This window comes from Pseudorca crassidens, chromosome 4 (assembly GCF_039906515.1).
Source record: "Pseudorca crassidens isolate mPseCra1 chromosome 4, mPseCra1.hap1, whole genome shotgun sequence".
Taxonomy (NCBI): domain Eukaryota; kingdom Metazoa; phylum Chordata; class Mammalia; order Artiodactyla; family Delphinidae; genus Pseudorca; species Pseudorca crassidens.
In genome coordinates this window covers 13,503,151-13,525,839 of record NC_090299.1, presented here as the reverse complement: position 1 = coordinate 13,525,839, position 22,689 = coordinate 13,503,151, and positions in this window count along the sequence as shown.

Here is a 22,689-nt window from a genome sequence, read left to right as displayed (position 1 = left end):
AACTCTCTTTTTTCTCTCCTAAGGACCAAAAGGCCTGGGTGCTTTCAGAGGTCCCTTTCTGGCCAAGGCCTGTGGGCTTCCCATAAGAAGTTCTTGCCGTTGGTGGCTTATAGCCTCTGGGGGTCATGCGAGGCCCTGCCTCGACCTGCTGGCTCTGCCTTGCATGCTCACTGTTGTTCACCCTTTGGTCCAGGTTCATGCTGTCCACTCATGGAGAGCTTTGGTCTGGATGCTTTGACCTTCTTCAGGTTCTGGGCTGAAGCGCCACTTTAATCAGCTTCCCATAATCAGGGACAGTATTCTTTACTCTCGTGCCCAGCTGCAGTTCCAGAAATTCCTGGCTGAGCCACTGCTTTCCCAGGAGAAAGAGGTGATCATATGAAACATTTGAGTGCTTTTCTTTGTGTCTCTGTCAATAGTAAAATGCTCAGTAAACATTTGCTGCATGAAAGAAGAAAAGAAAAAGAAGATAAGAAGGAAGGAAGGGGAAGGAAGGTAGAAAGGAAGAAAGATAGAAGGAATAAATGTTGCCTTTTTGCACAATTGCTGCACTTGGGAATGTGGTCTGCAGCAGTAAGAAAAAGCCAGCTAAGCTTCTGGAGCAATTCTGTTCTTAATATTCTCTTTGCCCACTAGCCTCAACCATTACCTCCTAATCCACCCACTTCTGTAGGGAGGACTTTTCTCCATAGAAGTATTGTTCCTGTCATCATATCACCAGATACAAGGGATTTTCCAAGGGTAGAAAGAAACATTTCAGAGAACACAGCAAGAAGTCAAATTTAGGAAGAGAAGGAAGGTCTAAAATGTACACAGCCTGCCTTACTTATCTTAGTGGTATTATTGTTGCCAGATCCTGTGTTAATCCTAATGATTTCATTTCAGTTATCAAAGGGCCCTACATGCCACAGAATATCTGAGTGATTTTCCCCAACTCTTCTCTTAGGTTCATCATATCTGATATGAGAGGAAGGAAAAAGAAAAATAATACCCCCATTATGTGGCAGATACTGAGCTAGGTACCTGTGGAAAACACATTTTGAAATGTCTACACAGTCCACAAGGATCCCCTCAGTACAGTGCTCACCACAGGGTCAGCCCCTTCAGCCCTGTTTATGCTGAGTCTACACTCCATGGTCCCAGCCACCATCCACTCATGCCACAGGGAACTCTTGTCATAAGGTAAAGGATCAGATTCCCTTGTGAGACTTTAGAATTGGAATTATGGATTCCCACTACCTCTGTGTTGGTGTCTTGGAAAGGGATACATAAACTCAAAAGCTATGGGTCTGTCAGTTCTGTTGGCCTAGTGGAGAGAAAGCCAATCCTCACAAAAGGAGAAAAAAGATCAAATATACGAAGAGAAGCTACAGTGGTTCCTGATGATTTTTTATGTCTCGGCTACAGCCTCATTATAAGGCTTAGCTGAATTCTTGACTTTAAGAACAAGGGAATATCACTAAAACCTTATAATTAATTTTCTCTCTGTCTCAATCTCTCTCACTTTTTTCCTTAAACCAGCTCAGGTTGGTTTCTGTTACCTGGAATGAAAGGAATCCTAACTAATAAAGCAATGCACATGCTTTACCTTATTTAACATGATTTTCACAACAAATCTGTGAGGTATTTTCTTTCTCTACTTTACTGATGAGGGAACAGGAATTAATAACTAAGTTGCCTAGGCTTTATGCCTTATAAATTTCAGGGATGACATTCGAACCCAAAGTCTGTGGACTCCAAAACCTGAACTTTTTCCACTGGGCCCTTATTCCTTTGGAGGTGCTCTGGCGGCTGGGAAGATCTTCCGCCATGACCTCAGAAAGACACTAAAGTTTTGTAAACCTTGAGGTAACAAAGATTCCAAGGATCACAATTGCCCCCTGTCTCCTGAGTCCCTGGCAGGACACCAGTTTCTGCCTGTTCTGCCTGCCCCTCCGCCCCTCCACACAGACTGTGTATTCTTCTAGGGCTGGAGGAGAAGCTCCTAGGCTCCACAGGGAGCAGGATACACCACTCCTGACCCCACAAAAGAAAAAAAAAATCAAGTCTAGAAGGTTGTCTGTCCTTTGGATATGTCTTCTGACCTCTAATAGTCAGCAGGGTGCTACAGCACCAGGCGTGTGCCCTGCAAGGTGTCTCTCCCCTTGTATAAAGCTCAGAACACTCCTTCCACTGGAAAATGTGACCAGGATGGGTCAGTCTATTCTTTCCCAGAAACGCAGGGTCCTTTTTCCTTCCACTGAAAGCTGTTTTCTGATTCATTTGGTGATTAATTGTTTGGAATTCATCATTCAGATCCTGTTGGGGAGGTGAGGATGCTGCCCATCTGGGCCCTGTGGCCTGTGTCTGGCCAGGGAAGTGCTCTGGGGCTCCTGTCTTGACCAGGGCCTTTGATACCTTGCTATTGGCTTAAGAACCTGTTAAAGACATGGACATAGTTCCCCGGTCTTCCTAATGACTTGAGTGATCATTAAATGACTATTTTGTGCACAGAGTAGAAATAGAAATTATGATTCTCCTTCCATGGACGATGAGCCCATGTATCAGGGCCAAGTTCTTGGTGTTGGAATTCTCTCCTTTCTGATCAAGTGTGGCTCCATGGAGTTGGTAATTGATTTTTTTTTTTTTCCTCTGTGATGATTCACATGGCCATTTGATGATTGCTGTAACCACAGTAGCCTGGCTGAGGTTTACAAAAGGGGAATAATAATTAAAATTTGGAGATCACTCTCCACTCCCATCTTCATTTTCAGTTCCCTCTATCTGACAAAAGTTTGTTGGCAAAGTGGTGGCCAGTTCAAGAATTTGGATTAGTTGTTAATGTTCCACTGATAGTTTTCTTAAGTACTTACGGGGGAAGGTAAAGCAGACTAAGATTAACGTTAGGTTAATCTCACTTTAGTACCTGGCAGAGAGTAGTCTCTGAATAAATGTTAGAAGGATGAATTACATAATAGATTATAAAACATTGAATAAAAAAAGAATCTATGGTACATCATGATGCTCAATGAGAGACAGAGATAGGGGAAGTGATAGAGAGAGAGAAGGAGAAAGAGGAAGAGAAAATTCTTATCTATAGAAGAATAACTGTTAATAAAAAAGAAGGGATTGGATTAGAAAAAAAGCACTATTTTGCAATCCCAGTGTAATATTTGGTCCAGGCAAGGATCATCAACAAATGCTAAAGCCACTGGGTGAAGGGTTGTTAGGAAAGAAGTTATTCACGAATCTCAAAATATCAACTACCAGATCACTTATTAATTACCAGAGGGAAAGCATATCTTTGTAACAGACATATAGCAAATAACATTTTAACCATGCTGTTACTCAAAACATCACCAATAATGGGACAAAGTGACATTATGTCTCTCCTGATATGATGCAGTCTGAAATACGCAACCATATCGCCTGTTAATTTTTTTCAAAAATATTTCAACTGAAGCTAATTATGAGGAAATTATCACACAAATTTAAAATGTTAGACTTTCTACAAAATAAGTGACCTGGACTATTCCAGAAAGGTTGATCTCATGAGAAATGAACAAATTAAGGAGCTAGTTCTAGATTAAAGAAGCCAAGGAGACATAACCAAATCTAATGTGTGAACCCTGAATGGATCCTAGAGTTTAAAAAACATTGTAAAGAATATTGTGGGGTCGATTAGGGAAATTTAAATACAGAGTATACTTTCATGATATTAATCAATGTTAAACTCCTTATGTGTAATAATGGTTCTGAGGTTGTGTAGAAGAATGCTCTTGTTTTATAAGATACATTTTTTTCTTTTTTTTATAACTTTTTATTTATTTATTTTTGGCTGCATTGGGTCTCCGTTGCTGTGTGCGGGCTTTCTCTAGTTGCAGTGAGCAATGGCTTCTCTTGTTGTGGAGCATGGGCTCTAGGCACATGGGCTTCAGTAGTTGCAGCACATGGGCTCAGTAGTTGTGGCTCGTGGACACTAGAGCACAGGCTCAGTAGTTGTGGCCCATGGGCTTAGTTGCTCCGCTGCATGTAGGATCTTCCCGGACCAGAGATTGAACCTGTGTCCTCTGCATTGGCAGGCGAATTCTTAACCACTGCACCACCAGGGAAGTCAAAGATACATCTTAAAGTATTTAGAGATAAAGTGTCATGATGTCTGCAATTTATTTTCAAATGGTTCAGCAGTAAAATTATACATATGGTATGTATAGTGTGTGTGTGAGAGAGAGAAAGAGACAGAGACAGAGAAAGTAATTGGAGCAAAATGTTAACAGTTGTTGAATCTAAGTGAAGAGTATATATTGATTGTACTATTCTTTCAACTTTTCTGTGGGTTTGAAAATTTTCAAATAAATTACAGGGGGAAAAGGAATAAAGAACAGACTGACTTTCACCTTATGAAGGAGTTAGAAAACCCAGGTAGTTCTCTTCCTGAAATAGGTGAGAGAAATTGGAAAGTTAGGCAGAATAAATAGGAAATAGAATCATAGAATGTTATCAGTTGAAGGATCTTTGAAGTCTAATGTTCAGACTGATTCTGAGAAATAATCTGCAAGAAAAAAATTTTCTGGCTAAATCAATTGGGGAAATAAGGCATTACTCTATCTCTCTCTTTGGAGAATCACAATGAATAGTATTAGGACGCTAAAGTTCTGAGTAAGGAAATGTGTTTAATATTGTTTAATGTCACAATTCCAAAACTTATCTGACCACAGAGCCTCTTTTTTAAAACATGACCCCCACTAATTTCCTCAGAAACGATGTTCCCCAGAACAGACCTAGAGAAATCCTGATCCAAATCAACACCCTAATTTAACAAGGAAAGAAACAGAGACTCAGAATAGTTGATTTTCTGAAGGTCACAGTGGAAGAGCTGGACCAAGAACTCAGGTTAGGAGAAAGGTGATACAAAGACACAAATGCTTGATGGCATTCACAGAGAAGGGAAAAATGTTTCTTATAAAAATCATGCTGATTGAAATAGTTAACGTCATTTCAACCAATGAAAACCCCATATTTTACCCCATTTATAGAAGTTCTACCTATAGGATCTGTTCTGCAAACATGACACCTTTGTTTATAACCGTGGAGACACACGTTGTTTGCTCCTAATATCTTACCAGACGTGAGAAAACGAATGATACAAATCTATGTTTCATTCTAGTATATGGACTAAATATTACAGGGAATTGTGATAGAATCGCCCTGTCTTAAGTTACACTGTTTAACAGTAGTGATGGGCTAAGGGGGGAAAAACTCCATGTTTTATCACTTTACAAGCCAACCACATTAAGAACATACATCTGCTTTAAGACTACACCATTTCTTTTCTAGTGCCCAAGCAGATTTGCTCTGGGCTCAAGGAGTTATCAAACCCGGCTCTGTCTCTGATAGCTGCAGTTTGCATTCGGAGTGTGAACACAGCCCTGGTGCAGGACTGCAGTCTCAGTCAACAGATGTCAACTCCCCTTGGAAAGGCGCTGCTGTCTCACAACCAGCAAAGAGAACTGAAGGAGTTCCCTTCCCTTTATGGCTTTTATCTCTCTAGTTAATAGGAGATGATGCTTAGAGCAGGCAATTCTTGAGCAATAAAATCCAGACAGCAAATAAAGCAAGGGGAGAGGGAAGAAAATTACCGTGTAAGAAGTTTTCCTTTGTTTACTGTGTTTAATTGGGATTCCACACGTGAATGAAGAAGAGAAGAGGTTCTCTCCCAGGGTGACTGGGAAGGAGAAGAAGGTGGGTTTCCTCTGCCTGTGTGCTTTTTAATGTGCAAATTAGTCAGAGCCTTTCTCAGCCTGGGAGAGTTTGTAGCTCTGAGTACAGGGCCAGTGTCTCAGTGGGTGCTCAGTAAATATTAACTGAAGAGGAGGATGGCTTTGAGGAGTGGGCTTAATTGTATTCTCGCAGGCGCAGCCCTCTAGATGCACACAAATGACCCCTTCAGTTAATGAGAAAGGTCTCTGTTCTCTCAGTCGTCTTCCACCTCATCTGCAGACTCCCTCCCAACCCACCCTGCCGTCTGTACTCAGAGACTGACGAGAACAAAAAGGGAAGCGTGGAAACAACAGCTGCTGCAGCCTCACTGCGTGTGTGGTCTCCTCCACAAGACTCACCACTGTACCCTCCTTGAGCTGGCAGCAAGTGGAAGGGGCTGAAGGAATCAGCTGGAGAACTAGGTGGGGACTGCAAAAGGGAGCATGGTACGGGGCATTGCATTACCATTCCCAGCAACTCACACTCCTTCTAACAGGATCACACAACTTGCAGTGCCTCCTATGGGGGAGTAGACAGTTTCCGCACCTTTGATGTCAGGCTTGGGCATGTGAGTACTTTGGCTAATGGTATGTGGGTAACCTTGACTATGCCTCATCCAAGTGAAAGCTCTAAAAGCCTGCTATGAACTGAATGTTTGTTCTTCTCCCCCCAAATTCATATGTTGAAGCCCTAACCCCCAACACAATGGGTTTAGGAAGTGATTAGAACATGAGGGTGGAGGCTTCATGAATGGGATTAGTGCCCTTAGAAGAAGAGATGTGAGAGAGATGATCTCTTTCTCTCAGCCATGTGAGGATAAAATGAGAAGACAGGTGTCTATAAGCCAGGAAGCAGACCCTCACCAGACTCTGAATCTGCTGTTGCCTTGATCTTGAACTTCCCAACTTCCAGAACTGGGAGAAATATATGTTTGTGGTTTAAGCCATTCACTCTATGGTATTTTTGTAATAGCAGCCTTAATTGACATAGATAGACTCATTGTGTATTTCCATCAGCTCTCTTGCTATTTTCTCTTTGTCATAGAGTGGCATGTCCAAAAATGGACTACTCTTTCAGCCTGGATCTAGAATGAAGAAAACACAAAGAGAGCTTTGATGCACATGTCTTCTTCATTACAGATCCCAGAAAAAGCCTTTGCAGTTTTAACTAAAATTTGGGGTGTGGGTGGGTTGTTTGTATAGCAGCAGAGCTGACTGATTCATGCTATTTGAGTGGAGTAGAAAGACAAAGTTAGTGACTTGAATATTCCATCAGTACTGGTCTTTACATGTCAGGCTGCCAATCTGTGATGTAATAAAAGCTCCTTCAGCCCTTGTACCTGCTGTATTGACACTGCCACCACAGCCTCCTTGAACTAAATAAAGTTGTATGATACTGCATTTTGTATTAGAGTGTGCTTCTCCAAGGTTAGAGAAACCTTAGCTTTCTCCAGAGACCTGCGTGAAAGGCATTGTATCTTTCACTTTTCTGAACCGCAATCCAGATTAGCCTCAGTACCCTCCTCCAACACTAGGGGTACCAACAACCTTCCAGGAGAAGCAAAGGGGCCTATGGTAGAGTAGCGTGATGACATGGATAACTTTGACTCATTTATGCTTTGCCTTAGTATATATGTTCTTTCCCCCAAGCATTTGCCTAGTGTAAATTATAACTAAATACTGACTTAGGCTGAGGTCCTAAACAGAGAACAGCTACCTAAAAATAAAACGTTTATGAATTTGAATTCAATTATAGCTTTGTGTTAATTTTATTAGGGATCATTATTTGTTGGTTTACGTTAGCACTATGCCTTTATAAAGATGGTTGGATGAAAATATTGAATCATACAGCCTCTTTCAGGAACTCTGACTATAAAATTTTCATGTTCTTGCTAAATTTAATCAGATTACGTATTACCAATAGGTTTTGATAGCTATCATAAAATAAGGAGTTCAAACCAACAGATGACTGTAACTGACAACAGGAAGGTAACTGTGAGCTTTAAAAATATGCTAATGGTTATCCCTGTATAGAAATATTAGTCTAAGTTCTTTCTGTGACATATGTGTATGTGTTTATAATCTATTTTTGTAATAGGGTAAAAAAAAAAAAATCAGCTCCAAAAATATCACTCTCCCTTTTGACATTTATCAGTGATAACAATGTCAGGGAACATTAGTATAGTGAAGAAGTACAGAGATAATGCCTAAAGCATATCTCTGGGGTTTACTTTAAAAGCATTTGATACATATCCTGAACACTGGCCTAATTTTAATGATGTTTTAGATCAAATTCCTACATACTGGATGGTGACTATGTTGAGGTCTTGAATCTGGTCCTGTTCATCTTTGCAGACTCAGGAACTAGCATAAAGCCACTAAATAAGAGGGCCTTAAAACGTAATTTGGATAGACAGACGGATGGATAGGTGGGTGGGTGGATGGAAGAATGAGTAGAAGAATAGATAGATGGGTCGCCTTTCCCCCCGCCCAACAAAAAGTAATAGTTTCTATGTTGATATTAATTTAATCAATTTCAGAAAGAAGACCATGTATTCTTTTAATATAAGTAAGGTAAATCCAAATTAATGTAAATTAAATTGTGATAACCGTTATCATAGTAATAAATGCTTACCTGAAGGCATCTTTTGCTTTTAAGTGCTCCTCTTTGTTACTCCTGGAGGCTCAATGGTGATGGGTAATTTTCTTCATGCCCTCAGAGGTTCTCCTTGAGAACCCTTCCACAGTGACCCCACAACAAGAAAGGACTTCATCATGTAAGGGCGTGTGTTTTGGAGCTCTTCAGTTACTCTAATGTAGCCACAGCGTGTAGACAGAAGTTTCTATCTTATTCCTGCGATCCCTTTTATAAGGAAGAACAAGGAACTTCAGATTGGAATATGATTTTCCTGGTGAGATTTGATGAGATCTAATTGTCTTAATGAGAGGTTGGTTTTCATAGCCCCTAGACCCTTTAGGTTTTATTCATAACTATTTGTCTCATCCTTGTTAAAAACTTCTAACTTCTTGCTCTGTGCCTCCATTCTCCTCCCGAGTTCTTTGATCATCTTTACAATCATTACTCTGAACTCTTTCTCAGGTAGATTAGCCATCTCCACTTCACTTAGTTCTTCTTCTGGGGTTTTACCTTTTTCCTTCCTCTGGAACATATTCCCCTGCTGCCTCATTTTGTCTAGGTTGCTATTTGTATTTTTATGTATGTGGTGGCTTAGTTATGTTTCTTGACCTTGGAGAAAGGGCCTTCTTTAGGACATGTCCTGTGTGTCCCAGCAGTGCACTGCCCTCTCATCACCCAAGCTATATGCTCTAGCTGTTCCCCCTAAGAGGGCTGCGTGTGTCCTGCTGTTGTGGCAGGCTGACTATGTGGGCAGTCTAGTAGGCTTGGTTGGCCCCTAGTCTGGTTGGCTGCCAGGCCCTGCCTTGTGCAGATGCTGCTGGCTGCTGGTTAGTGGGGCCTGGTCATGAGGCAGCTGGTTGCAGAACCCTAGGGGGCCATGGGGCTAGTGCTGGCTCACTAATGGGCAGAGTTAGAGTCCTGAAGACTCTGGGGCTGTTGCCCACCCACTGGCAGGTGAAGCCAGATACTGGCGTTAGTGCCAGACTATTGGCAGGCAGATCTGGTTCGGGGAGTCTGGCTGCAGGCCCAGGGATCCCAGAGCTCGTTTCAGATCACTGTTTGTGCAGGGATGGAGGGCTCTTTACACAGCTGGGTATGGGGTCCAAGGTGTCCTGAAGGTTGCATTGGCCTGCTAGTGGGCAAGGCCGGGGCCCAGCTGGTCCCAGGGTAGGGTCTGGCCTGCTGTTGGCCGACTTGGAGTGCAGGCTGTGGAATCATAGTTTTCTTGTGTTTGGTGCCTGCTCCCTGGTGGGTGAGGCTGGTCTAGAGGCTTGTGCAGGCTTCCTGGTGGGAAGAGCTGGTGCCTACCCATTGGTGGGTGGAGCTGGGTCTTGGCCCTCTGATGGGCAGGGCCATGTCTAGGAGCATCTTTAGAGATGGCTGTGGGCTCAGGAAGTCTTTAGGAAGCCTGTCTGCTGATGGGTAGGGCTGTGTCCCTGCCCAGTTAGTTATTTGTCCTGAGGCATCCTAACGCTGGCTCCCACAGGCTGTTGGGTGGGGCCAGGTCTTGGAGCTGGTGAGCCAAGATGGCAGCCACCAGCAGATGTTCACATGGTTGAATGTTCCCAAATATATCTGCCACCAGTGTCTATGTCCCCAGGGTGAGCCACAGCCACCCTCTCCCATCCCCTCCCCACCTCTCCAGACTCTCCAAGACCCGCAGGTAAGTCTGACCCAGGCTCTTATCAAATTACTGCTTTTGCCCTGGGTCCCAGTGCACGTGAGATTTTTGTGTCCACCCTTTAAGAGTGAAGTCTCTATTTCCCCCAGTCCTGTGGGGATGCTGCAGTTAATCCCTGCTGGCCTTCAAAGACAAATGCTCTGTGGGCTCATCTTCCTGGTGCCAGACCCCTGGGCTCAGAATTCTTACTCCTGTGGGAGAACCTCTGCAATATAATCATTCTCCAGTTTGTGGGTTGCCCAGCTGGGGGGTATGGGATTTGATTATATCATGAGTCCACCCCTCCTACCTGTCTCGTTGGGGTTCCTTCTTTATGTCTTTAGTTGTAGAAGATCTTTTTGTGTATGATCCAGTCTTTTTCATCAATGGTTGTTTCGTAGATAGTTGTGATTTTGGTGTGCTCATGAGAGGAGGTGAGCTCTGGGTCTTTTTACTCTGCCATCTTGGCCACTCTCTCATCCTTGAAAGTAAGAACCTATCAAAGAAAATTATCACTTCCCTCCTTTGCAAATTCTGTATTGGCCTTGTACTTCTCTCTACGTGTTGCCCTAGTTCTGTAGCATTTGACCCCATCACCACTCTGCCCTTCTTGAGCTTGAATCCTCCCTTAGCTTCCATGACCTTCCCCCCTTCTTGTTCACCACCTGTTGCCAAATCATTCCTTCTCAGAGTCCTGTTCATCATTCTGCATCTTGTTCATCATTCATTCTTTTTTTTTTTTTTTTAAAGCAAACCTTTTTTTTTGGCCATACGACGCGTCCTGTGGGATCTTAGTTCCCTGACCAGGGATCGAACCCAGGCCCCAGCAGTGAAAGCACGGAGTCCCAACCACTGGACCACCAGGAAATTCCCCCATCATTCATTCTTTTTTTTTTTAGATTTATTTAATTAATTAATTTATTTATTTATGGCTGCGCTGGGTCTTCGTCGCTACACGCGGGCTTTCTCTAGTTGCAGCGAGCAGGGACCACTCTTCGTTGTGGTGCACGGGCTTCTCATTGCAGTGGCTTCTCTTGTTGCGGAGCACGGGCTCTAGAAGTGCAGGCTCAGTAGTTATGGCTCATGGGCTTAGTTGCTCCGTGGCATGTGGAATCTTCCCGGACCAGGGATCAAACCCGTGTCCCCTGCATCGGCAGGCAGATTCTTAACCACTGCTCCACCAGGGAAGCCCCCCATCATTCATTCTTAAATGTTGGCTTTCCTTAAGGTTTGTCCTCAGTGCTTCTCATCAGTTCTCTCACCCACTCCCATGGTTTAAATTCTCACCTCTATACTGATAACTCCCAACTGTATATATCTAGTCTTGATCTCTCCTCAGCTCCAGACCTATAGATTCAAGTGACTACCAGATATCTACACAAGGATATACATTCACCTTAAACTCCTGCTCTACATCCTGTATCTTTGTTGGTGGACACTCTCTGTCTGTCCCCCATGCCTGGAATTTGAAAGTCATTATCCCAGAGCTTAACAAACAGTAAACTAAAACATTAAACATATCAGTGCTTATATTATGGCAACTATTATGCTAGATTTGGGGGATACAGAAATGAAAAAGACACGCCTTACCATGAGGAACTTGCATTGTAAGGGGAGAGGAAGCCAAGTAAATGAAAAAAGGCAAACAAAGGCAAAGTGAGGGTAACATTTAAGAAGTAAAACACTGTGAATGTAAGGAGGAAGGAGACAGTGATAATGAGTGAAGACTTCAAGCAGAGGCAGCAGCAAGCTGGGCCTTGAAAAATGAGTAGAAATTTCCTCACTAAAAATGGGATAGTGGGAAGGGTGATATTCCAAAAACAGGGAACATATGAGCAAAAGCACAGACTGTAATGGCACAGCTTATTTCATTCATTTATTCACCTAGTTGGAGTTCATAAATTGTTCTAAGCTCACAGAAGAGGGAGTAATATGGTGTACTAATAGCATTGTATGAGGGAGGGGGGTAGGGGAGGTTGGGGGGAGGGGGAAGTGAAGGAGTATGGTAGAAGAAGAAACTAGAAAAGTAAAGTTGGGGCCAGCCCAAGAAAGCAGATGTTGTTTCATTTATTCAAATGAAATGTACTTTGTACTTCCTGTGAGAAGGGTAAACTGCTAAATTTTAGGGCTGACATTCACCTATATAGTTACAAAATAATACAAGTTGACATTAAGTTGAAAAAGTACTGTCATGTGACTTCCTGCCATACACCAGAGAAATTCATAGCAATAAAATTAAGTATTTAGTGAGCCAATATATTTTAGATCCTTTTCCAAGCCTCATTGCTTCCCTGGGCAGCTTTGGACAAAAATGGAAAAAAAAAAAAAAAAAAAGAGAGAGACGAAGAGGATAAGTGGAAAAGAGAGCTGGGGTGGGGGGAGTGGAAGAGGAGGGAGAAGAGAAAGAGAAGAAGAAGAAGACCAACAACTCTATTGTTCATGTAGAATGTTCTCATAGTGAGACAATCTTAACAGGACAGAGAATGCAGATTGATCACACTGTTTTGTTTTGTTTTGTTTTTTTGCGGTATGCGGGCTTGTCACTGTTGTGGCCTCTCCCGTTGCGGAGCTCAGGCTCCAGACGCGCAGGCTCAGCGGCCATGGCTCACGGGTCCAGCCGCTCCGCAGCACGTGGGATCTTCCAGGACCGGGGCACGAACCCGCGTCCGCTACATCGGCAGGCGGACTCTCAACCACTGCGCCACCCGGGAAGCCCAATCACACTGGTTTTAATGAGCTTCCATACCTGCAGGCCTCACCAGAAAAATAAAATCTGGGCTCTCCAATCAGAGGTGGATCTTTTTTTTTTTTTTTTAAGAGATGGTACTTTTACTCTGCTAGCCTTAAAGGGGCATGAAACATGGTCACCATTCTCCAAGATAGGATTTACCTGAGACTGTATAGAAAATGTCTCTGTATGGAATTCATCTCTTCTTCATTCCTTGCAAAAGGAAACCAAGAGAATTTTCTGTAAAGAACGGTACCAACAACAGCTTATAAAGAGACAATGTGGAAATTTGAAAATGTTTTTAGAGCTAGATTATGCATAGTATTGAATCAAAAGCTATGTTTTACAAAGAGAGATAATATATATTGTCTGAGAGGATCAGAGTTCAAGAAAGGGAACAGGCTAATGTAGATGGCGGTTGGCTGCCATGATGGACGTGAAAACCAAGGAGATAGAGGGAGAGTTCTGTGTTGGGTTAAGGTCATCTGAAGAGGACATCTAAAGAGGAAAATTAGTCAGAGGTTGGGCTTCCATGGGTTGCTGCCCAAAAGAATAGGCATAACGTTTGTATGACATGCCTGCTGGTGAGCAAAGCAAAGTTATTTCTCCTTTTTGTGACAAGTGGTTGTGTGACACATAGGAGAGTACACCTTTTATTCATAGTATGAGGATTGGTTTATCTGAAGAAACTGCTAATGTGTTTGAATTGAAAAAGAAATTGCACTTATAGACTTTAAATGAAGAAACCTGCACCTCAAAGGGTTCATGGGGATTTAGAAGTAAGGCTTGAGAATCGAGAAAGAAACAGTGACATTAATGTGGTGTATTTAAGAGAGACGAAATCCAAAGGAATTTGCCAGATCCAAGAGGAACTCTTCTGTGTTCTATCCAAGCTGAACATTCCATTTTTACAAGGGCTCCTTTGTTGTCATGTTTATACACAGACTAATAAATGCTTGACCTTTTTTAGTGATGAAGGAATGGTCTGTGCCTCAGGAGCGTATTATTTCAAGAAGCACAAATGAAGAGAGAGTCCAAACCCCTCTGGGACAGACGGACTAAATATTTTGATATTGGGGCCACATGGGGAAAGGCAGGGATTGGGAAACAATGGAGAAGTGGAGGCCTGATAAGGGAATCTGGAAACAGCATTGGTCTTCTCAGATGTTTCCAGGGACTCCAGGCACGTACAGAACTGGACACCAACCTCACGCGAGGAGGGGATCAAAGTGAGCTAGACATTTATCTTGATGTGTAGTAAAAATGGACAATAAATGAGAAAAATACTTGTGGTCTGGCAAAAGTGTTGATTTCTCCACTTTTGGGTTCTGTAGAAAAATCACTAGTATTCATCAAGCGTTTACTGCCTAGCTAGAACTAAGTGCTTTTTATGAATTAACTTATTTAATCGTCACATTGACCTTATGATCCAGGCACTATTATTTCCATCCCCACCTTTTTTCTTATGTAGACATAGAGGTACAGAGAAGGTAAGTAACCTCTGAGAGTCACAGAGTGTTAGAGCAACTTTGAACCTATCTAGATGATGCCCAGATCCCCCACCCTTATCCCGCCTCCCCGTGACTTTAGCAATCATTAGATTCTCATCTCCCTCCCTCCTCTGTTGCTGCTTTATTCCCCACTCCCTACTCTGAACAAGAACTGCTGCTAAGTTAAGGGTCAACTTCAGAGCATCCACGGTGCCTATGTAGTTGCCCTTAAAGTACCCCACGTATTTGTGTGTCTTTGAAACAATAAATCCATGGAAATCATTACAGTGGTGTGGGGCATGCTAAGAATGTGGTATTTCATTATTACTTACTCAGTGTTGTTTCTAATATCATACTGTTAGAATCGTTTTGAGAACAAAGAATACTAATCAGTAGTGATGGTGACAGAAAGTTTACTTTAAAAATTAAAAATAACTTAACTTTTGATTCAAAAACTCTTAACTTCGGAGGGTCAGAGACCAGTGATGAAATGTGGGACTCCAATCACAGAGCTGAAACCACAGGTATCTAAAATGCAGGGGAAAGAAGCCAGAAAGATGTGAGAGCCCTAAATAACGTGAAGCAATTGGTCTCGCTGTTGGGCATAAGGAACTCCTACCTGCACTTGGTACCACACGATGCAGAGTTTATGGCACTGCTGGGACCGTTGGTAAAGAGCAATGTCTGGTAACAGTTCTGCTCAAGGACAGCGATTCGTTCAGGGGGTGTCTGCCACACCCTTGAGTCGGGACAAGCCTGGCCTCCTCACCAACTCCCCCTCCCAGGAATCTAGGTGCTCAAGCCTTAACTTCACTTCCTCCATTCTCTCCTTACCCAACTCCTGTTTTCAGAAGAAGCAATCAGATAAACCCATTCATTTTGAAAAGTTTAATGGGTGACTCTTCCAAGGGGAGTTGGTTTTAACAGGAAATCAAGCCTCAGAACAAGAGGTGCGACAAGGTCTCACATTTAACTCGCTCTACTCAGGAGTGTGATAAAACAAAAGGTAGCTTTTTTGGTTTCCAGAAATGATCTAATCGTACTTCTCTAGCCTTCCCCACACTGGGTGCTGTGAGAAAAAAAGCTTAAAATTGCCATTTAATGCCAGTTTAGTGTCTTCCAGTTTCAGAAAGTCTTATCTTGAATAATTATTCAATCACTACAACTTGCCACCTACATTAGTTTTCTGTTACTCCTGAAAAAATTAACGCAAATTAAGCGGCTTAAAACAGCACAAATGTATTACCTTACCGCTCAGAAGTACGAAATGGGTCTCATTAAGCTAAACTCAAGGTGTCGGCAGGGCTGGTTCCTTTCTGGAGGCTCTGGGGGAGAAGCCATTCCCTTGCACCTTCCATATTCCTTGGAGTGTGGCCCTTTTCTTCCATCTTCAAAGGCAGCAACAGCAGGTGGTGTTCTTGTATCTCTTCCCTCTGCCCTGACTCTTCTGTCTCTTTCTTCCCCATTTCAGGACTCTTGTATTACATGAGCCCACGCAGATAATCCAGGATAATCTCCCTACATTAGGGTCAATTGATTAGCAGCCTTAATTCCATCTGCATTCTTAATTCCCCTTCGCCATGTAAAGTAAATTTTCGCAGGTTCCACGGATTAGAAGAAGGACGTATTTGGGGTGGGGGGGATTATCCTGTCTACCGCACCACCCTTTCCGACTTGTTTCCCTCTCTCTTTCTGTTCCTTCCTAAAAGGGCACATGCACGCGCATGCATGGGGATAGAGGATAAAGGGCCCCAGACCCCAGGGTTCTCTCTCCTCTGGATCCTTGCTGGTTTCTATTACAAAGTGCTGGACTAGGCTTGTTTCTGGCTGAGCTGGACCTCACTGATTATACCCCTGACTTGTGAATCTGTGTTTGTTACAATTACCTCATGATGTGTGACAAACCACCTCAAAACTTAGTGGCTTAAGCCAACAATGTTTTAATCGTTAAAACAATAATTTATAACGATTCTGTGGATTGACTGGGCTCAGCTGGGCAATTTTTCTGTTCCACACAGTGTATCTGTCACTCGTAGCTGTGTTCAGCTGAGAGCCTGTCGGGGACTGGGACATCCAAGATGGCCTTTTATCCTCCATGGTCTTCTACCTCATGTCCTCTCATCATTCAGGAGTGTAGCCTGAGTTTCTTTAAAGCGCGGCACGGGCTGCCGAGAGAACAAAAGCACAAAAGCTTCCAGGCTGGGGCCTCATACTGACACAGCATCACTTCAGCTACAATCAGTTGGTCAAGATAGTGCGGGGTCAGCCAGATTCAAGGGGAAGGAAAATAGACTCCATGTCTTTGTAGATACAGGTGAGAGAAGAAATGATAGCGGCTAAATTTGCTGGCCAAGTACCACATAATCAGTTCTTTTAGCTTGAACAGGGCCCGAGGCACTGGCTCAGTGAGTCCTGAGTCAGTCAGCACTTTCATCATTCTAGAGGGCTCTAAATTTATGACCGATCTGGGTGGTGTGCCCTGCAGCCCTTTGCTCCAGGGTCACTGAACTTCCAGCCCCATTCTCTACATCCTGTAGCCTCAGGGTTGGTGGGAACTCCTGGGCACTTTTGGTGCCACAGGCTGCTGAAGAGAACTGAAGCTTGGGATACCAACTTAGCCGTCTCCAACAAACTGTACTGGGCCACTATAAGTACCCTGCAGAGGCCTCTTGGAGCACCTTGCATGGTGGTATCCTCTGGGAGCTGGAGTTGGAGATACAATGTGCCTGCTAATGGATTATGCAATTAATGCATTTTCTGATCTGAGGAGACAGGCACAAACTCTCTCTACGTTTGGATTTGTCTTGAAATCTATCTCATTGCTCCTTCCTCTAGGATTTTACCACAGAAGGTCAAATCAGAGCACAGATGGCTAACTGCTTGATTCTCATCATCTCTAGGACAAAAGGAATTTTCCCCTTCCCCATGCTATTGGGTAGTGGCTTTTCTAAGTTCATAACTCCTTTACAAAAGGTAGCTTTTGTCTGGTCCTCTACTTAAGCTGCTGGGAATGATAATGGGTGAAAAGGGAGATTACAAATAAAATGGATGAATATTTTCAAAAAACACCATCCCCATTAAGAAATTAATCTCTTATTAGGACATTTATAGCATCAGCCATTCAGGCTGGTAGATTCGAGGTTCTGCCCTGCAGTTTCCCTGCACTGTGATTGCAGTAGCCATTTCTCTTTGGGAGAAGCTCTTACTGCTAGTTAAGAGCTTCCAGGAAGCCAGGGCATAAGCAGAAGTTCAGAGCACCCATTCATGCCCTACTACCGTGTTACCCATTCTCCCCTGCTACCAGACACACACGGGCTCGTATGTACACTCTGAGAGTCTGCATCGCCTGGGCCTTCCAGAGACCAGTCACTTATCCTACTCAGTCCACGGGGCTTCCCTCCCCTTTAGACAGCGAGGGCCCCAGTGCCATTGATGCTGCCCAATAAGCTGGCATCGAGCACCAGTTGTCACAAGATGGAAGTGGAGATACAACTGTAATCTGTACAGGCAATGCATTTCCCAAGGACTCTATCCCCTCTGCCATTGTTGGAATGGTTGGAAAATGCACGCTTGTGGACCTGTAATATATAGCTGGGAAATTCACCGACAGTTATACCCAATGCCCTGTGTATATGTGCTATATGTATTTCTCATAAGAATCCTGCCTAATTTTGTCATCAGACAATATTATATACTGATGTGGAATATCATTGCCATAGTCCTTTCGTCATTCTAGGGGGCTCTAAGCTTATGACATTAGATATTGAAAAAATGGAAGAATAAGACATCTCCGCAGAGCTTAGCCATGGAAAAAATGTTGATACTATAAAGTTCCTGGAATGTTAGAAATGACCCTACATGCCTTACACAAAAGCTACCCAGCCTTACTTCCAAATTAGGTGGTTTTGATTTAGAAGACTCAGGAATTGTACCTTGTGACTCTTCAGTTCTCCTGAGGCCTAGAGATGTGTTGGGGATACCCAGATTTAGGATGTATGCCGTCCTTCATAACCAGGTGGGTAAGAGGACCAGAAGCTAGCAATAATTGGATCCAAGCTGAACATAGGGTGGAAACCTAGGAGATGAGAGTCAGAACTTAATGTGAGAGTCCAGAGAATTTTGCCCACCAGCTGAGACCTGCTTTGAATTATACTTTGCTAGGAAGAGGAACAAGGTACCCTGGTAAAAGCACTGGGCCAGGAGTTAGGACAGCTGGGTTCCAAGCCACTGTGTACACATGTGAGCTTGGGTGACTCAGTCTCTCTGAGCCTCATTTTCTTTGTCTATAAAATGAAAAACGTTGGACTGCTGGTAATTCATGGTGTAAGGGTCTCCTCTATTCCCATAATAACTGTGTACTAGTGAGAAGAAATAGAAGACATGAAGTTATACTAAATCCTGTTCCCACTAGTAGGTTGCTGTTGAGATCTCTGATATACCAAATGACAAATAGTCACAGAGTCCATTAAGATCCAAGTTCCTGCTTTCTTGCTGAAAAAAGCTGGACTAGATAATAGGACTGCAACTGAAATCAGGCCTTCTACTCCTTTGCTTCAAGTCTAAACCTTGGGACTTATGGAAGGAGCATATTGGATGTATAGAGCACACACCCAGGCAGTTGAATGGAGGGTGGCTGTCTTCCTTCTCACTCTGTGGTCCTCAAGACCACGTGGAATACCATGTGGATGCTGGAGCAAAGGGTCAGCTTGTCTTGTAGGCAGGCAGCTCTGAAGAGAAAGCCCACACAGAGAAACTGAGTAACTCTCTGAGATGGCCCAAGCTTCCAGTTTATGTACCATCTTCTCCTGAAGACAAAAGAAAGATTGGGAAGGGTGGGGAGACCAGTTATAGGAAGTTACCAGGAAAAGCACAGTAAACAAGTGTAAGGTTTGCTATGCAGATTTAAGGCAGTGCTGTCTCCATTGACAAGAGTTTCTTCTGATTTAGAGTTACCCTCTTCTTTCTGGTCCAGAGAGGGAGATACTTACCAATAGAGACTTCCTTTATAAATGTAAATGTCCCTTATTAAAGGGTAACTTCTACTCTGTCTCAGAGCTTCTCCCGTGTCTGCAGTTTCTCAAAAATAATCAGCTCAAAATAATCTTATGCTAGAACTAGGACTAGAACTCAAGTCTTACACCAAAGTCTGAGCTTTTTAAAAATCCTGCACGTCGCATTTAGAAACACTTGTATCCAAGGCAAAAACCAGTACACCTGGTTTTGGAGAGTATTAGACCACATTAGATAATTGAGAAGTTTGAGAACATAATAAAAGCACTAAGAGAATAGTATAAAGCCTATGGCTTATGTCAAAGACCCTTGGATTGGACGGACTTCCCTGGTGGTGCAGTGGTTAAGAATCTGCCTGCCAATGCAGGGGACACGGGATCGAGCCCTGGTCTGGGAAGATCCCACATGCTGCAGAGCAACTAAGCCCGTGTGCCACAACTACTGAGCCAGCACACCACAACTACTGAAGCCCGCTTGCCCTAGAGCCCGCATGCTGCCACTACTGAAGCCTGCACACCTAGAGCCTGTGCTCCACAACAAGAGAAGCCACCGTGATGAGAAGCCCACACACTGTAACAAAGAGTAGCCCCTGCTCACTGCAACTAGAGAAAGCCTGCCTTCAGCAAGGAAGACCCAACGCAGCCAAAAAAAACCCAAACAAAATAAACCTAACACACCACTGGATTAAAATGACAAGTAATTGCTTCCTTCAGTTAATACCGCCCCCCCCCCAAAAAAAAGACCCTTGGATTAGAGAACAAAATGATGGGTGCCTTTAGCCTGGGATGTGGCAATTTGGCTCCAAAATTAGACCTGCTGGATGCTGTAATAGACAAGGTGGGACAATGGACTGTGGAACCACTAATGGTTTTCCACATGGAAACTGGTATGTTGGTCCTCAGTGAATGTTTTTTAATCATGAGAACTGTGATGACAATAATTATGCCATATCCAGGAAACAACAGTAAAGATGGAGAAGGACTGGGAGTCCAAACTGCAGGCCTGCTAAAGAGAGACTCTGTATGGAGGCTGATCTAAAGCCTGCAATTTTGAACAAAGACCGAGGATCACTCTAGTACCTGCTGAGTGGAGAGGCAAAGTGGTTAATGGTCGTATCTATCCCCAGAGAAATGTGAATTAAAAACAATGGAGGCCACAGAATACTGACAGATACTTTTTTTAAAAAGAAATCATGAAAAAACACATCAACATGTATTTCCTCATTTTAACAAAGTGCTGTTCTACTCTCCACTTGCTAGACAATGCTTCCTTTCTGTCTCTGGAAATAATTGTTGTGTTACAGTCTTAGAATTCCTTATAATGCCAAATGAATATGTCTAAATTAATACCTCACCAATCTGTATTGTCAGAAAATAGGATGTCACAAAGAAGTGAGTTTTTCATTGAACTGAAGCTTAGATCCTTTAAGCAGCAAACTTTTTTTTTTTTTTTTGCAGTACGCGGGCCTCTCACTGTTGTGGCTTCTCCCGTTGCGGAGCACAGGCTCCGGACGCGCAGGCTCAGCGGCCATGGCTCACGGGCCCAGCCGCTCCGCGGCATGTGGGATCTTCCCGGATCGGGGCACGAACCCGCGTCCCCTGCATCAGCAGGCGGACTCTCAACCACTGCGCCACCAGGGAAGCCCTAAGCAGCAAACTTTTTTAAAAATTTAGCTATTTTTATGGAAATGGTAATAACATGGATTCCATTCTTCTTGGCCTCATTAAACCCGGTATATCGAACATCATTTAACATTTTCTTGATGGCTCTGAGTCCTTGCTACGAACATCAACTATACTACTGGACAGTAGTACAACATGTCCTCAGGGTTTGGTGAAATATACGGGGTCCCACTGCAGTCTTTCCTGGGCCCAGAGATGAGGCTTGTCTCTCCTGCCTATGACCACTATGGTGGCTTCCACTCTTAACCCCAGGTCCTACATATGTGCTGGTTTCTATTCTTTCTTCTTTAACCAGTAACCTAATACATCATCCATAACCTTTGTGTGAACTGATAGCTGTTATAGAAATCAAATCACCCATCTTTTAAAAACTGCCACCATATTTTTTTATAGAATTCTTTATCAGCAGGTTATGATATAAAGGCTTAGAAATGACCTGGGCTTCTGCCATAAATAAATTACATAGACTTGATGGCAGGGAGTTTCCTTGATGTTTGGACATCTTTTACATTGGTGCTTACCTAAATTCACAGCCGTATTTTGGATGCTTTTGATTTTTACAGTCTTATCACCAGATAGAACATTATTGGTATTTGTAAGTTTTATTTTCCTTTGTTTTCTAAGATGACATTACTCAACACTCTGGTCTCATACTGTTTGTGCAGAGAATAGGTACAAAAGGAAAACATCTCAAGAATTCGCCAGTGGTTCAGTGGTTAGGACTTTGTACTTTCACTGCCGAGGGCCCAAGTTCAATCCCTAGTCAGGGAACTAAGGTCCCACAAGCCACGTGGTGTGGCAAAAAAAAAGAGGAAAATATCTCATTGTATCAGGTAGCTTTTGCTGTGTAACAAGCCATCCCAAAGTGTAGTGGTTTGCAACAACAAACATTTCTTATCTCTCTCCATTCTGTGGCTCACTGGACAATTTTCCTAGTCTGGGCAGATTCAACTAGGGCTGGAACAACTGGGACTTTTCTCCATGTCATCTCTCATCCTCCAGCAGACAAGCTAGGCTTGTTTACATGGTGGACAAGAGAAAGTGAACCCCATTATGCAAGCACTTTTTAAGCCTCTACTTGTGTCATGCTTGCTAATGACCCAGAGACCAAAGCAGGTCACATGGCCAAATCCAGATTCCAGGGAGAAATAGACTCTATCTTGATGGGAGAGGCTACAAAGTCACAGTGCAAAGCATCATGCATAGAAGGATATATTTTGTGCTCATTTTGCAATCTACCACATTCACAGTACTTATGCCATGACTCCACATGTACACCTTATGGAAACTTCAGCTCTGCTACCTCTTTGATATACTAAGCTAGTGCTCTTCTTCCTATTACCATCAGATCTCCTGGAAGAGTAACTTTTCTTATCCCCTCCACTTCCTTCTCCTGGATTCAATTCTTAATTCTTGAAAGCTGGTTTCTGCAGCAAGTAAGTAGGTTAACTAGCTACTGCCCAATCATCAATGACATCTTCTCAGACTCTATCTTCCTTGACTGTTCTGTAGTTTTTAACACAGTTAACTTCCTTTTTTGGAATTCACTTCTTTTTTTTTTTTTTTTTTTTTTTTTTTTTTGCTGTACGCGGGCCTCTCACTGCTGTGGCCTCTCCCGTTGCGGAGCACAGGCTCCGGACGCGCAGGCTCAGCGGCCATGGCTCAGGGGCCTAGCTGCTCCGCGGCACGTGGGATCCTCCCAGACCGGGGCACGAACCTGTGTCCCCTGCATCGGCAGGCGGA